This window comes from Coregonus lavaretus (assembly GCF_964263955.1).
Source record: "Coregonus lavaretus genome assembly, chromosome: 25".
NCBI classification, from domain to species: Eukaryota; Metazoa; Chordata; class Actinopteri; order Salmoniformes; family Salmonidae; genus Coregonus; species Coregonus lavaretus.
This window is the reverse complement of record NC_140012.1, coordinates 41,270,983-41,287,646: the sequence shown is the minus strand read 5'-3', so window position 1 is coordinate 41,287,646 and position 16,664 is coordinate 41,270,983.

Genomic DNA, 16,664 nt, shown 5'->3' with positions numbered 1-16,664 from the left:
AAAGGATACAAAGTAGTGGTCTTGGAGGGGAGTTGCAGTGAGATTAGTAGAAGAACAGCATCTAGTAAAGATGAGGTCAAGTGTATTTCCTGCCTTGTGAGTAGGGGGTGACGGTGAGAGGGTGAGGTCAAAAGAGGAAAGGAGGGGAAAGAAGGAGGCAGAGAGAAATGGGGAGGTTAAAGTCACCCAGAACTGTGAGGGGTGAGCCATCCTCAGGAAAGGAACTTATCAAGGTGTCAAGCTCATTGATGAACTCTCCAAGGGAACCTGGAGGGCGATAAATGATAAGGATGTTAAGCTTGAAAGGGCTAGTGACTGTGACAGCATGGAATTCAAATGAGGAGATAGACAGATGGGTCAGGGGGAAAAGAGAGAATGTCCACTTGGGAGAGATGAGGATTCCTGTGCCCGCCGCGCTGACCAGATGCTCTCGGGGTATGCGAGAACACATGATCAGACGAGGAAAGAGCAGTAGGAGTAGCAGTGTTTCTGTGGTAATCCATGTTTCCATCAGCGCCTAGAAGTCGAGGGACTGGAGGGTAGCATAGGCTGAGATTAACTCTGCCTTGTTGGCTGCAGAACGGCAGTTCCAGAGGCTGCCGGAAACCTGGAACTCCACATGGGTCGTGCGCGCAGGGACCACCAGATTAGAGTGGCAGCAGCCACACGGTGTGAAGCGTTTGTATGGCCTGTGCAGAGAGGAGAGAACAGGGATAGACAGACACATAGTTGACAGGCTACAGAAAAGGCTACAATAATGCAAAGGAGATCGGAATGAAATTGACTAAACATCTGGGAAAGCGAGAGAGCGGGGCCTCCCTCACTTACATTTCACTGAAACACTCAAATATAACTCTCCCAACTTCCACTTTAGACATTATAATTGTTGTAAACTACAGCGGTTCAATGTTTTCTAGGAATAGACTCTAACTTAGTTTATTCAGCTAGCTAACTTGGAACAGCATTGTTCCGTAAAAACCGCCCAGGGCACCCTATCCTATGACGCCATAGCTAACTAGCATGCTAGTTTCCAATAACACGGTTTAGCACCAATACACGGTTACAACAAACTACCAATAGTGTGTTAATACGCTAAACAGATCATTTGTGTCCGTGTCTAACGTTGTGTAAAGTTTTTGGGTTAGTTTTGACAGTTTGAGTGAGTACGTCGTCAACTTATTCAGCCAGTTAGTTAGCTAGCTATAATAGTTAGCATATTAGCTAGCCATTGCTCTCTGTCAACGAACCAACCCCTCCTCCCACGGTATGAAACACACAGAGAGAGCCAAGCTAACGTTAACTAGTCACCCATGTCTTGAATTCCTTTTTACCAGTATGTAAAAATTTAATAAAAATAAATGTAGGTTATAACTTACCCTTAGTAGCTACTGTTAGCTAGTTAAGTGTAAAGCTAGCTACTGAATCGATTTAGCCAGTTCGTGTCTGTCCCAACGGAGAGAAACCATCTCCAAACATTACAGCTAGGTCGTTCCAGCTATTGTTTAGTTAGCTATCCAGGTAGCAACAAGCTAGCTACATTTCGAGTACAGTAGCTACTAACTACCTAACGTTAACACTTCAGATAATGAGGTTAGAAAAACAGCTGAATGGTAGGTAGCTAGCTCGCATAATTACAGGTACTCTTAAGCGTGAAATAACATTGGAAACAACTATCCACAGTTGCTAATAGTTACCAGTAGCTACCCACTAGCTAGCTAGCTTTATTGATCCAGGTAGTGGGTTAGCTAGCCTCGTGCTTCACCGGGCTCAGTCGAATACAATACTTACCTACAATAATTACCTACAATAACCTACAATAACTACCTAGATAAACTACCTACAATACCTAACTACAATCTAAATACATGGTTTAAGATTTACTCGACACCAAATAAAGAAGAAGCCAAGTTTACTTAGGATATCAAGGATCTTGAAGGATTCTGTATTGAGGAATGGTCTAAGATCCATCCCAACGTGTTCTCATTTATATTTACATTTTAATAATTTAGCAGATGCTCTTATCCAGGAGAAATTAAGGTTAAGTGCCTTGCTCAACTCATAAAACCTTTTTGAAAAAGGCTCAGAGCCGTTATCCTCGCAAGGTTTGGTATTGAAGGTATAGAAAACAGGGGTGTCAATAATTTTGACCCCTACATTTTTTAAAGAAAAAAGTAATACTTGTTAAACAAAACCTCTTTCTCTGAGCAATTGTATTAGTATAAAATAATGTAATTCCCCAATTTTGTAGCTCAGTATTATAATTATATATTTTATACAGTCATTTTTGTTCATCTTTATCAAGGGTGTCAATAATTGCGGACCCCACTGTATGTGTACGGTACCCGTTGGATATTGGGGGCTTCCAGTGATGTGCTTCTGTATTTATGTTATTGCTGTACGAATGACATAACTAGCATGTTCTAAATGTAATGGTCGCATTAGCTCCCTGCTAATACACAGTTGTTGTTACAGATTCATGCTACAATCTACAGAGCCATCAACATCATCAAGCTATGCACATCTGATGTGCTGTCCTTTATCTATTGTCACAGGTACTTACGCATATTGTACGTTGTCACATTTTTGTCATTGTTATGATTATTGATTACAGCCCAATCTGATATTGACATTACATTTACATTTTACATTTTAGTCATTTAGCAGACGCTCTTATCCAGAGCGACTTACAGTTAGTGAATACATATATTTTTTAATTTTTTTATACTGGTCCCCCATGGGAATCGAACCCACAACCCTGGCGTTGCAAACGCCATGCTCTATCAACTGAGCTACATCCCTGCCGGCCATTCCCTCCCCTACCCTGGACAACGCTAGGCCAATTGTGCGCTGCCCATGAGTCTCCCGGTCGCGGCCGGCTGCGACAGAGCCTGGATCGAATCATGCTACAATCTACAGCCATCAGCATCATCAAGCTGTGCACATAACGTCACGATCGCTTACGGATGATACGGACCAAGGCGCAGCGTGATAAGCGTACATTTTATTAAGTACTTAACTCACGACAAAACAACAAACAAACGAAACGTGAAGTCCTAGGTTACACAAAACAAACCTTAACGGAACAAGATCCCACACCGACTAGTGCCAAACAGGCTGCCTAAGTATGGTCCCCAATCAGAGACAACGAGATACAGCTGCCTCTGATTGGGAACCACCCTGGCCAACATAGATCTAAAAGATCTAGAACATCAACATAGAAAATATAACACAGAAACTACACACCCTGGCTCAACATTTCAGAGTCCCCAGAGCCAGGGCGTGACAGTACCCCCCCCCCCCCCCCACCCCAAAGGCGCGGACTGTGACCGCACCACACAAACACAACAGGGTAGGAGCCGGGTGGGCATTCCGCCTCGGAGGCGGATCCGGCTCCGGGCGTGACCACCACTTCTCTCCACCTCCCCGTTGCGCCCCTGATCTGGTCTAGCACCGCTGACTGGAGCTGGACCCGACGACGGTGGATCAAACCGTAAAGGCTCCGGACTGGAGCCGCTGGCCGGAGCTGGACTGGACACCGGTGGAGCGGATTGCTCTGGCTCCGGAGTGGATCCGCTGACTGGAGTTGGACCGGACCCCGGTGGAGTGGATTGCTCTGGCTCCAGAGTGGAACAGGCACGGGCCGTGCCGGACTGGACACACGCACCACTGCCTTGGTGCGGGGAGCAGGAACGGGCCGGACCGGGCTGACGACACGCACCACTGGCTTGGTGCGGGGAGCAGGAGCGGGCCGGACCGGGCTGACGACGCGCACCACTGGCTTGGTGCGGGGAGCAGGAACGGGCCGGACCGGGCTGACGACGCGCACCACTGGCTTGGTGCGGGGAGCAGGAACAGGCCAGACCGGGCTGGCGACGCGCACCACTGGCTTGGTGCGAGGGGCAGGAACAGGCCGGACCGGGCTGGCGACACGCACCACTGGCTTGGTGCGGGGAGCAGGAACGGGCCGGACCGGGCTGACGACGCGCACCACTGGCTTGGTGCGGGGAGCAGTAACGGGCCGGACCGGGCTGGCGACGCGCACCACTGGCTTGGTGCGAGGGACAGGAACTGGTCGGGCCGTACTGGGAACACGCACCACTAACTTAGTGCGGGGAGCAGGAACGGGCCGGACCGTACTGGGAACACACACCACTGGCCTTGTGCGGGAAGCAGGATTGGGTCGGGCCGTACTGGGAACACGCACCACTGACTTAGTGCGGGGATCAGGAACGGGCCGGACCGGACTGGTGACACACACCACTTGCTTGGTGCGAGGAGCGGGACTGGGTTTCCTTATAAACCTCCACTCCTTCTGCTGCCTAACCAGTTCCTCTCGCCGTGCCTCTACACTCTCCCTCTCCCTCTCCCTTAACGTCTCTTGTAGCTCCTCCCTCCGACCAATTAACTCCTGCTCCCTCTGGACCAATAGCCCCCGTAACCTGGTGGCCTCCTCTCCTAGTCTGCAGATTCGCCCTGTAGCTGCCTCCTGCTGCCCCGTCGTCCACGCCGTGTGCCCCCCCAAAAAATTTTCTTGGGGTTGACTCTCGGTTGGCACCGTTTCTCCTCTCCTGCCTGGGCATTTACCTTTGCCCATGGCCCTTTCCCCGCGAATATCTCCTCCCATGACCACGATTTGCCCACCTGAGACATCGCTATCTTCTCCTCCTGGGCACGCTGGTTGGTCCTCTTTTGGTGGGATCTTCTGTCACGATCGTTAACGGAAGATACGGACCAAGGCGCAGCGTGATAAGCGTACATTTTATTAAGTACTTAACTCACGACAAAACAACAAACAAACAAAACGTGAAGTCCTAGGTTACACAAAACAAACCTTAACGGAACAAGATCCCACACCGACTAGTGCCAAACAGGCTGCCTAAGTATGGTCCCCAATCAGAGACAACGAGATACAGCTGCCTCTGATTGGGAACCACCCTGGCCAACATAGATCTAAACGATCTAGAACATCAACATAGAAAATATAACACAGAAACTACACACCCTGGCTCAACATTTCAGAGTCCCCAGAGCCAGGGCTTGACACATAATGTGCTGCCCTTTATCTATTGTCCGGAACAAACCACTGATCAACTGGGACCGCTGGCTGGGATTCCTTTCTTTAGAAACACAACGCAGGAGAGTTATCGAAGTACGATCACAACTGTTACACCGTCATCTCAGGAGTCTGATTGTCCCAAGGCTTCCTGTTCTCCCCAAAGGAGATAAACATTTTCTAAAATATCTATTGATTGAATCCCTTTTGATACATTTTAACCTGTAATTTTCAGTGCTGCTTGCCAAGTCCATCTTCGAAAGTAATGTCTCCTTTGTGCATGTGACCATAGGATCTGTGGAGAGTCATTCTTGAGAGCATCACTATTTAGCAAAACCAGTGCACAGGATTACTGCCTGCCTCTATCCTTTCACTATTGAGGCAAATTGTCAATAACATATTCTGAAATAAAGTATGCCTGTATTATTAATCAAGTCTTGGGAACTAATTCTAACACCACATCCCTGAACTTGGTGCATTTGGCTGGCAGTAAATCAGATATAGCACTGAACCTGGCTGAATGTGGCTGTGGTGTATCTGCCCTGTTGTGGAAACAGGAGCATGATTCAGACAATTACAGGAAGGAAGCATTCCGGCCCAGCTTAACCTTTACATAATAAAAACAGCTATTTAGGAGTGGATGAAACCTTTATTTTTAGAGGCTGTCTGATCTGGTACAGTTTCAAGTTCCTCTCTATCTTTCCAGCAACAGTGCTTGTTGAAATACTCCCACTGGGCGAAAAGGTTCCATGTCAGGGGACATCTTTATATAACCCGTTGATATTCTACAGAATACAGACCATTTCCAATGCAGATTTTGAGTTTTGTGACACATTTTTGTCTTTTAAAAATACACCACCGTTCAAAAGGTTTGGAGTCACTTAGAAATGTCCTTGTTTTCGAAAATACAAATAAAAAATGTGTCCATTTAAAATAACGTCACATTGATCAGAAATACAGTGTAGACATTGTTAATGTTGTAAATGGCTATTGTAGCTGGAAACGGCTGATTTTTAATGGAATATCTACATAGGCGTACAGAGGCTCATTATTAGCAACCATCGGTCCTGTGTTCCAATGGCACGTTGTGTTTGCTAATCCAAGTTTATCATTTTAAAAGGCTAATTGATCATTAGAAAACCCTTTTGCAATTATGTTAGCACAGCTGAAAACTGTTGTGCTGATTAAAGAAGCAATAAAACTGGCCTTCTTGAGACTAGTTGAGTATCTGGAGCATCAGCAATTGTCGGTTCGATTACAGGATCAAAATGGCCAGAAACAAATAACTTTCTTCTGAAACTCATCAGTCTATTCTTGTTCTGAGAAATGAAGGCTATTCCATGCGAGAAATTGCCAAGAAACTGAAGATCTCGTACAACGCTGTGTACTACTCCCTTCACAGAACAGCGCAAACTGTCTCTAACCAGAATAGAAAGAGGAGTGTGAGGCCCCGGTGCACAACTGAGCAAGAGGACAAATACATTAGAGTGTCTAGTTTGAGAAACAGACGCCTCACAGGTCCTCAACTGGCAGCTTCATTAAATAGTACCCGCAAAACACCAGTCTTAACATCAACAGTGAAGAAGCGACTCCGGGATGCTGACCTTCTAGGCAGAGTTGCAAAGAAAAAGCCATATCTCAGACTGACCAATAAAAATAAAAGATGGGCAAAAGAACACAGACACTGGACTTTTTCTTTGTAACTCAAGAAGGTCAGCATCCTGGAGTCACCTCTTCACTGTTGACGTTGAAACTGGTATTTTGCGGGTACTATTTGATGAAGCTGCCAGTTGAGGACCTTTGAGGCGCCTGTTTCTCAAACTAGACACTCTAATGTATTTGTCCTCTTACTCAGTTGTGCACCGGGGCCTCCAACTCCTCTTTCTATTCTGGTTAGAGACAGTTTGCGCTGTTCTGTGAAGGGAGTAGTACACAGCGTTGTACGAGATCTTCAGTTTCTTGGCAATTTCTCGCATGGAATAACCTTCATTTCTCAGAACAAGAATAGACTGACGAGTTTCAGAAGAAAGTTATTTGTTTCTGGCCATTTTGAGCCTGTAATCGAACCCACAATTGCTGATGCTCCAGATACTCAACTAGTCTCAAGAAGGCCAGTTTTATTGCTTCTTTAATCAGCACAATAGTTTTCAGCTGTGCTAACATAATTGCAAAAGGGTTTTCTAATGATCAATTTGCCTTTTAAAATGATAAACTTGGATTAGCAAACACAACGTGCCATTGGAACACAGGACCGATGGTTGCTGATAATGGGCCTCTGTACACCTATGTAGATATTCCATTAAAAATCAGCCATTTCCAGTTACAATAGCCATTTACAACATTAATAATGTCTACACTGTATTTCTGATCAATTTGATGTTATTTTAATGGACAAAAAAATTGCTTTTCTTTCGAAAACAAGGACATTTTTAAGTGACCCCAAACTTTTGAACGGTGGTGTACATGATAGTAGGATTACTCCGAATATCACATATCGACATTTCCTACGGCCGGATATGGACTAATTTAATATCCTGCGATATAAAACATCCTATTTTCTCTCTTCATGCTCAATAATTTGACATATATGAAATTCATATTTTTTTTCATGCACAAATCAGTTTTGGATTCCCTCCGGATATCATACATGGTATGTCTGGATATTGACTCATTAGATATCCTGAGATAGGCCTATCTTATTTTCTCTATATGAAGACAAATACTGACAGTAGGCCTACACAGTATGTTTTCTCAGCACATACAGTGCATATGCTCTTGACTTAGGTCTATATCAGGATCTTGATGTGAATTTTGATATGCTAAATAAGGACAATTTCTGGTGCTTATTTGAGTTTTGAGGACATGCTCAATAATTTCACCAATATTAAATCCATATAATTCTTTCAGACAATAGCAAATTTTTGTATTCCCTCTGGATAAAGTCACTGCAAACCGCAAGCTAAAAGCGCTGTAACTGGTTGCCTAGCAACAAGCATCAGGTATTTTCTGCTGTGGAGTTCCAACTGTCATTTTTTAATTTGGGTGCCACAAATGAGTGTTTAAATGGTGTGTGGTCGAACTGCCAACTGAGAAACAATGACGTGAGAAGCCGTACAGAAAATACCTCAAAGAAGTTAACGCTAAAGTGAGTACCTAATTTGAGATGTTTTTTTTTATCTTAGTAATTAGAATCAAGAACATTAGCTAGCTAATTTGGCCAGCAGCCAGTAGGGCTAGCTAGCTAACTAGCTAACAAATACCGAAGTTGCCTTTCCTTCTGGGATTCTTTTTTTCACCCCCTATCAAGCCTCAAGGTGACAGCTAACGTTTCAAAATGTTTAGGCATATTTTGTATTACTGGTTAATATAAGCTAGCTAGCTAACTAGCAACTTGGCTATCTCGCTAGCTTGTTCCAGTTAGTTTTCTTGTCTTGAATGAAGCAGGTAGAGTAGCTACTTTGTGGCATGGTCATGTGAAATGACAATATTTTCTTGCAATATCGACACAAGTTTGATTCATGATTTATGCATTGACAGTTGAGTGGATCACATGCCAACACTACCGTCACGATGGGTCTGGACTGCGAGGGACCGGCGCCGCTGACAACCCAATCTGCACCCATCGCATCCATCGTCCATAACAAACAGGGCAGGTAGGGGTATTAAGGGTGTGCAACTTTCATTTAATTGTTAAATAAAATAATTTTTTTAGCAAAGATTAGTCTACGTTTGCATCTTTACAGAAAACGTGTTGTGATCGGAGCTCTGGATTTACTCTGCTGCATTTTTAAAAACAGAAATAGCAGAGATGTGCTTTCGAAATAGCAACTTGGATTAAATATGGCAATGTTTGCCTTTCAGTGCCTTGTATAGCCTACTACTGAATATGAAGCAACTGTATGCTCAGATATGTCACCTTCATGTGAAGAAGCATGATGATTTTCAGTGCCTGAACAGGTAAAATAATTTGGGCGCTGGACATTTTATATGTGTCTGATTTAGCCCATTTTCGATCAGACACACAAGGATGAATATTACATATCATGTAAGGATATCTATTGAAATTATACAGCTAGCTAAATAATACAGATAAATGATCAGGTAATGTTAGAATATTCTACAAATATGTATCAGGTGCATGTCTTGAACGTATCTCACCCCAGATATCTCCCTAGACTCATACCGTAGCAGGGAGATTTCTGAGGTCCGGATTGGATGCATGTAGAAACTGTCCCATTATGGAGAATATCTAGCTCTATATATGAAATTAAGGACATGCGGATCTGGAGCACGTCTACTCCTTATATCTAGTAAAATGTCAGATATCCGGAAATACATAGATAAAGGTATCCCCTGATATTGACCCTTTCTGTCCAGTGTCCCAGCAACAGTGCTTGTTGAAATATTCCCAGCTCATCTGACTGAAAACGGGGTCACGTTAATCTAAAAACAGACAGGGATTCTCTAACAGTGAGTGATTCTCTCTCTCTCTCTCTCTCTCTCTCTCTCTATCTGTTATCTTTCTTTCTCTCTCTCTCTCTCTCTCTCTCTCTCTCTCTCTCTCTCTCTCGTCTCACATGACATGGGCAACATGACAGCTGGTCGCTGGTGGAACGTGCATGTGGCGGAGGTCAGGGTGTTATTGACCAGGGAGGATTGTGGGAAATCCCAGAAAGGAGGACGTGATGGTGGCGCAAGGAGGAGATGGGACTTTAGTTTACCCTTGAGAGAACAATGACAAATGACGCACACACAAACACACACACACACACACACACACACACACACACACACACAGAGTGGTAACATCAAGACCTCCAAGGGCAAATAGTTTACAGGTCAGTAAGTCTCCAATGTTACTGTAAATTCCAAATAAACTTTGGTTTAACAGTATATTACTGTAAATAAGTGCTTTCTTTACAGTAATGTATTGTTAAACCAAACTTTCTTTGGAATTTACAGTAACATACTGTACCTTTTTTACAGTAACTGACAGGTAACTGGCTGCCAGTAAGTTACCGTAAAAGAAAGTTACGTTTTTTTTTACAGTGCAACGGTGGGAGAGCTGACGTAGGTCAGTGTCCGGCCAGCATTCACCGGCCTGTCTCCGCTTGTAAACAGGTCCTCCTCTGTCAACGTCACACGCACACACGCAAACACAAACACACAAACACACACACAGTCCCACAACAGCTGGTTCCGCCTATTGTTCTCTGTTCATGGAGAGAGCATCACCAGCCAGTCAACCGCTGAGTGACACCTCAATGAGGTCCCCAGGGCCATACACCACCATGTGTGTGTATGTGCGTGTGTATATGTATGTGTGTGTGTGTATGTGTGTGTATGTGTGTACGTGTACGTGTGTGTGTGTGCGTGTACGTGTGTGTGTGTGCGTGTGTGAACATGTGTGTGTGTGTGCGTGCCTGTGTGTGTCACCTCCCTCACACTATTCATCTCAACCCATCACAAATGCGTGCAAATCTTCACTACTGTACATGAAGCCGGTTGGATTGTCATAACAACCCTTTACTGTACACAAAGCCTGTTGGATTGTCATAACAACCCTTCACTACTATACACAAAGCCTGTTGGATTGTCATAACAACCCTTCACTACTATACACAAAGCCTGTTGGATTGTCATAACAACCCTTCACTACTATACACAAAGCCGGTTGGATTGTCATAACAACCCTTCACTACTGTACACAAAGCCGGTTGGATTGTCATAACAACCCTTCACTACTATACACAAAGCCTGTTGGATTGTCGTAACAACCCTTCACTACTATACACAAAGCCTGTTGGATTGTCGTAACAACCCTTCACTACTTTACACAAAGCCTGTTGGATTGTCGTAACAACCCTTCACTACTTTACACAAAGCCGGTTGGATTGTCATAACAACCCTTCACTACTATACACAAAGCCTGTTGGATTGTCGTAACAACCCTTCACTACTTTACACAAAGCCTGTTGGATTGTCGTAACAACCCTTCACTACTTTACACAAAGCCTGTTGGATTGTCATAACAACCCTTTACTGTACATGAAGCCTGTTGGATTGTCGTAACAACCCTTCACTACTATACACAAAGCCTGTTGGATTGTCGTAACAACCCTTCACTACTATACACAAAGCCTGTTGGATTGTCGTAACAACCCTTCACTACTGTACATGAAGCCGGTTGGATTGTCATAACAACCCTTCACTACTGTACATGAAGCCGGTTGGATTGTCATAACAACCCTGATGTTGTACACAAACAAAAACAGAGATGTTAGCTGGGATACCACAAGCACAAACCTTACCACTGCATGCACGTGTGCAATACATTTGACTATGGGCCATAATCTTCTGCAATCATCATTGCAATTTGCAACACATACTTTGTAAATACTCTTAATTATACTGTAGACAAGCAATGTACTTCATGTGTAGGTCATGAGTTGAAAACTGACATCGAAATGCAAACATGTCAAAAACAAAATGACAGGAGTGATACACACTCATACCATCCTTGATTGATAGCTTTATGTCCTTAACCCCCAGTCCCGGCATATGTGGGTGAGTTTGCAGCTGCCCAGACAATATTTTCAATATTGAGTTATTTTCTCGGCTCGTTTCAAAAATAGTCAAACACAGTCTTAGCCCACGAGTAAACAGCGTGTGTCACACGTGTATCTAGTCCAGGATACCCTGTGCTGCACACTACCCCATTTCTTCATTCTCATTACCTCTCGCCGTAAAGTGTTTTCTCCAAGGATGCGTCCCAGATTTCATGCACTACTTTTGACCAGAGCCCCGGTGAAAAGCAATGCATTGTAAAGGGAATATGTCACCATTTGGGATGAAGCCCAAGGCTCTCCATCTCTATTCCTCGGCTCAGTGCTGATGAATGAGATGTGTGTCAGTGGGGAGATGTTTGCGGGAAGCTGTTACATGTCAGTGGGGATGGGTATCGTGTATTTTTTTCGTCTTCAGATCTGTCATTGGCAGACATTAGAAGAAGGTCAGCTCTGTCATTATGGTTGTTTGGTCCGTGTCAGGATGACTCAAGGCAATCACACAGACACTGGCGTGGAGTTGATGACCTCGCAGTACAGCCTACTGTGGCCATTTTGCTAACAGTATGCAATATGGCAGCACCCAAAATAGCCTCCTATTCCCTATATACTGTAGTGCACTACCTTTTGGCAAGTGGCTCTGGTCAAAAGTAGTGCACTACATAGGGAATAGGGTGCCATATTAGATGCAGCCTATGTAATGGTAGAACAACAGCAGGTGGTGTTGTTCTGTATCCCACACAAGGGCAGGCCGGGCGCACAGGGGGGCATAGGACACTGCATCTCTCTGCTGGCAAGCTCAAGTGCTCAACTGTGGGAAAGGTGTGAGCAAAGCAATAGATTCTGTTCTATTGTTCCGCTGCCAGGGCCTGACTGAACTGTACTGTGTGGTGTTCGTCTGTTCTCTTTTTTTTTTTTCTAAATCTATTTATTTCCCCAAAGGAAACTGGCACAATTATTCCCACCCACTTAGAGCTGAGTAGTGTTACTGACGCATGGGAGTCCATTCATAAGATCATCCTTTGACATCAATAACTCCGACTGACAGAATCACATGCTCACTCATACAATCAATATCACACTCAAACCAAGCTTTCTCTCTCATTCAGACCTAACAACAACAACAGCCTTAATTCATGGTAGTCTATATAACTATACATTCATTCCAAGCTCAGAATCTTGGTGCTTACAAATGTTTTTTAACTTCTCCATTTCTATCTTACTAAACTGATCTATCTTATGTTTCCTCTTTAGATGGTTCACTTAGTTGGGTTATTGAGCTATGATCCACTAAGTCAGATCAGAAGACTGGAGTAGAGGTGTGGCTTTCAGATAGTTATTTTTGGCCACCTGTTAGAGTAAATGTCATTTGGTTAATCTGTTCTGTTGTATTGTCAACACAAAGTTAAGGTTGAGCACTGACACGTTTGTAGCTTAATGAGGCTTGCACAAGTTGAGTTCCTTAAGTACCTATGCGTATCCCAATGTTGGGGTAGTTCCCACTTTGTTATGATATTTAAATAGTAATGTTATTAATTGTATATTAAAATATGTAATGTGAAAAAATGTTAAAGGGACATTTAAATGTACAGTGTGTTACAGGTTTTGTTTTTCGGTGTACGTTTTGAAGTTGGACTTTAGCACGTACAGCTCGTTAGCATGTCGTGCGCACTAATTGGTGTCACCTCATTAGTCAGTATGTGCTGGTTGCCATCTCGTTACTGGGAAGGTGTTTCACCTGAGCTATTTTAGAGTGGCTGGCCCAGTGCTCCAGTTGTCTTGAGAGGTGTGGAGGGTCAACTCTTTTAGTTGTCTTGATAGATGTGGAGGGTCAACACCTTTAGTTGTCTTGAGAGGTGTGGAGGGTTAACACCTTTAGTTGTCTTGAGAGGTGTGGAGGGTTAACACCTTTAGTTGTCTTGAGAGGTGTGGAGGGTTAACACCTTTAGTTGTCTTGAGAGGTGTGGAGGGTTAACACCTTTAGTTGTCTTGAGAGGTGTGGAGGGTTAACACCTTTAGTTGTCTTGGTAGATGTTGTGGGTTAACTCCTTTAGTTGTCTTGATAGATGTGGAGAGTTAACACCTTTAGTTGGCTCTACCTATTTTGATTTCTAGACAAACAATCCTTTGTGTGATTTTGTTTTGCTCCACCTTTTGGTTTGCTTCCTGTCTTTAAGTTTGGTGTGGGTTTTTAGTGGACACTCATGGTGGGTGTATTTTAGGTTCAAGTTGTTGTTGCTAGGTAAACTTTCAGTGGACACCCCCACGAGTGTCTTTCAGTACCCCTCCTTAAACCCCACCTGATTCGTTTTGGTTGAGGTCAGTGACTCTTTGGTAGTTCCCGCTTCTGTTCGACCTCAACTGTATTTGGTTTCCTTGCCGAGGAACGTAAAACAGTGTACAAATATAACATGATGAACAGGAATGACATTTACCTGAAAATAAGCTATGGATTACTTTAAAAAAATAGCCATCTGCTAGATTGACCCAGCATGAAAGTGAATAGAAACCCAACTGATGGTTAAATTAACCCATGTTTGGGTAATCCAAAGGCATGGCTTATTGGGGGCGTGGCTTTCAGATAGTTATTTTTGGCCACCCGTGGCCATTTCAAGTTTCCTTAAATATTTTTTGCACATTACACATTTAAACATTAAACAAAGTGGTAACTTTCACAACATTGGGATATGCATAGGCACATAAAGGGATACTTTGGGATTTTAGCAATGTGGTCCTTTATCTACTTCCCCAGAGTCGGATTTACATTTAAAGCATTTAGCAGATGCTCTTATCCAGAGCAACTAGGGTTAAATGCCTTGCTCAAGGGCTCATCAGCAGAATTTTCACCTAGTCAGCTCGGGGATTCAAACCAGCAACATCTCAGTTACTGGCCCAATGCTCTTAACCGCTAGGCTACCTGCCGCAGATGAACTTGTGGATACCATTTCTATATCTCTGTGTCCAGTATGAAGGAAGTTACAGGTAGTTTCGCAAGCCAACGCTAACTAGCATTAGCGCAATGGCTTGAAGTCTATGCGTATCTGCTAGAATCCATGACTACATCTGACCCTGGGTGGCAAAATCCAAAATTATTCCTTTAAGGTGTTCATACTCTTGTGGAAGCCTTATTAAAGCTATAGAAGTGTCAGTGCTCAACCTTAACAGTTGTTGACAATACAACAGAACAGATTAACCGGAATAACATTTACTCTCGCTGGTGGCTAAAGATAACTATCTGAATGCCACGCCCCTACTAAGCCACACCTCCAGTCTTCTGATCTGACCTGGTGGATCATAGATCATTAACCCAGCATCAACACCTCAACTTAAAGAAAACAATGGGTTATTTGTGATCCAACTGGCTGGGTTCTGTCCAATATTTACCCAAATTGGGTTGTTTTTAACGCAGCATTTATTTGAGTGTATGGTGGCCTACAACAGTAGTGTGATATTCCCTGCTGTGACCCCCGACCTCTAGGGTTAACAGTCAGTCAATCAGGATCAGTCTACCTCTAGGGTTAACAGTCAGTCAATCAGGATCAGTCTACCTCTAGGGTTAACAGTCAGTCAATCAGGATCAGTCTACCTCTAGGGTTTACAGTCAGTCAATCAGGATCAGTCTACCTCTAGGGTTAACAGTCAGTCAATCAGGATCTGTCTACCTCTAGGGTTAACAGTCAGTCAATCAGGATCAGTCTACCTCTAGGGTTAACAGTCAGTCAATCAGGATCAGTCTACCTCTAGGGTTAACAGTCAGTCAATCAGGATCAGTCTACCTCTAGGGTTAACAGTCAGTCAATCAGGATCAGTCTACCTCTAGGGTTAACAGTCAGTCAATCAGGATCTGTCTACCTCTAGGGTTAACAGTCAGTCAATCAGGATCAGTCTACCTCTAGGGTTAACAGTCAGTCAATCAGGATCAGTCTACCTCTAGGGTTAACAGTCAGTCAATCAGGATCAGTCTACCTCTAGGGTTAACAGTCAGTCAATCAGGATCAGTCTACCTCTAGGGTTAACAGTCAGTCAATCAGGATCAGTCTACCTCTAGGGTTAACAGTCAGTCAATCAGGATCTGTCTACCTCTAGGGTTAACAGTCAGTCAATCAGGATCAGTCTACCTCTAGGGTTAACAGTCAGTCAATCAGGATCAGTCTACCTCTAGGGTTAACAGTCAGTCAATCAGGATCAGTCTACCTCTAGGGTTAACAGTCAGTCAATCAGGATCAGTCTACCTCTAGGGTTAACAGTCAGTCAATCAGGATCAGTCTACCTCTAGGGTTAACAGTCAGTCAATCAGGATCAGTCTACCTCTAGGGTTAACAGTCAGTCAATCAGGATCAGTCTACCTCTAGGGTTAACAGTCAGTCAATCAGGATCAGTCTACCTCTAGGGTTAACAGTCAGTCAATCAGGATCTGTCTATCTCTGCTACTCTTTATATTTATAGACATATAAATTGAGAGAGGAGATTGATTGATGCATTTAGTCCAGATGGGATGCTTCCAAAGGGAAACTTTGTTAAGCTAAATTTAACCTCTAGTTGCGGTTCTATTTTCTCTTTAACAAGGGAAAACCTAAATGCGATCGAGGAACATGATCAGTCTGGCCTTTCATATGGAAAAAACACCAAATGGAAAAAAGAACACCAGTGCATTCTAAATGGCACCCTACTCACTAGATAGTGCACTACTCTGGTCAAAAGTAGTGCACTATATTAGAAATAGGGTGCCATTTGGGACGTCACCATGAACGCGCCCTAAGAGCCTCATCATTTGTTAGGCTAAGCAATGGAATAGAGAAAGTCTATTCTGATCCAAGCCTTGGGCTGTGGCGGCCATGACATGTTGTCAGCCGGTGATTTGTCAAGCAAATAACTGCAGGTCTCATGGTAATCTACCATTAATTAACATAAACACATTTAGCATCTCCTGGCTTCCATGCATAGCCTACAAGCCACCGATGCAGACCTTTGGGACATCTACAGTCGTGGTCAAAAGTTTTGAGAATGACACAAATGTTAATTTTCACAAAGTCTGCTGCCTCAGT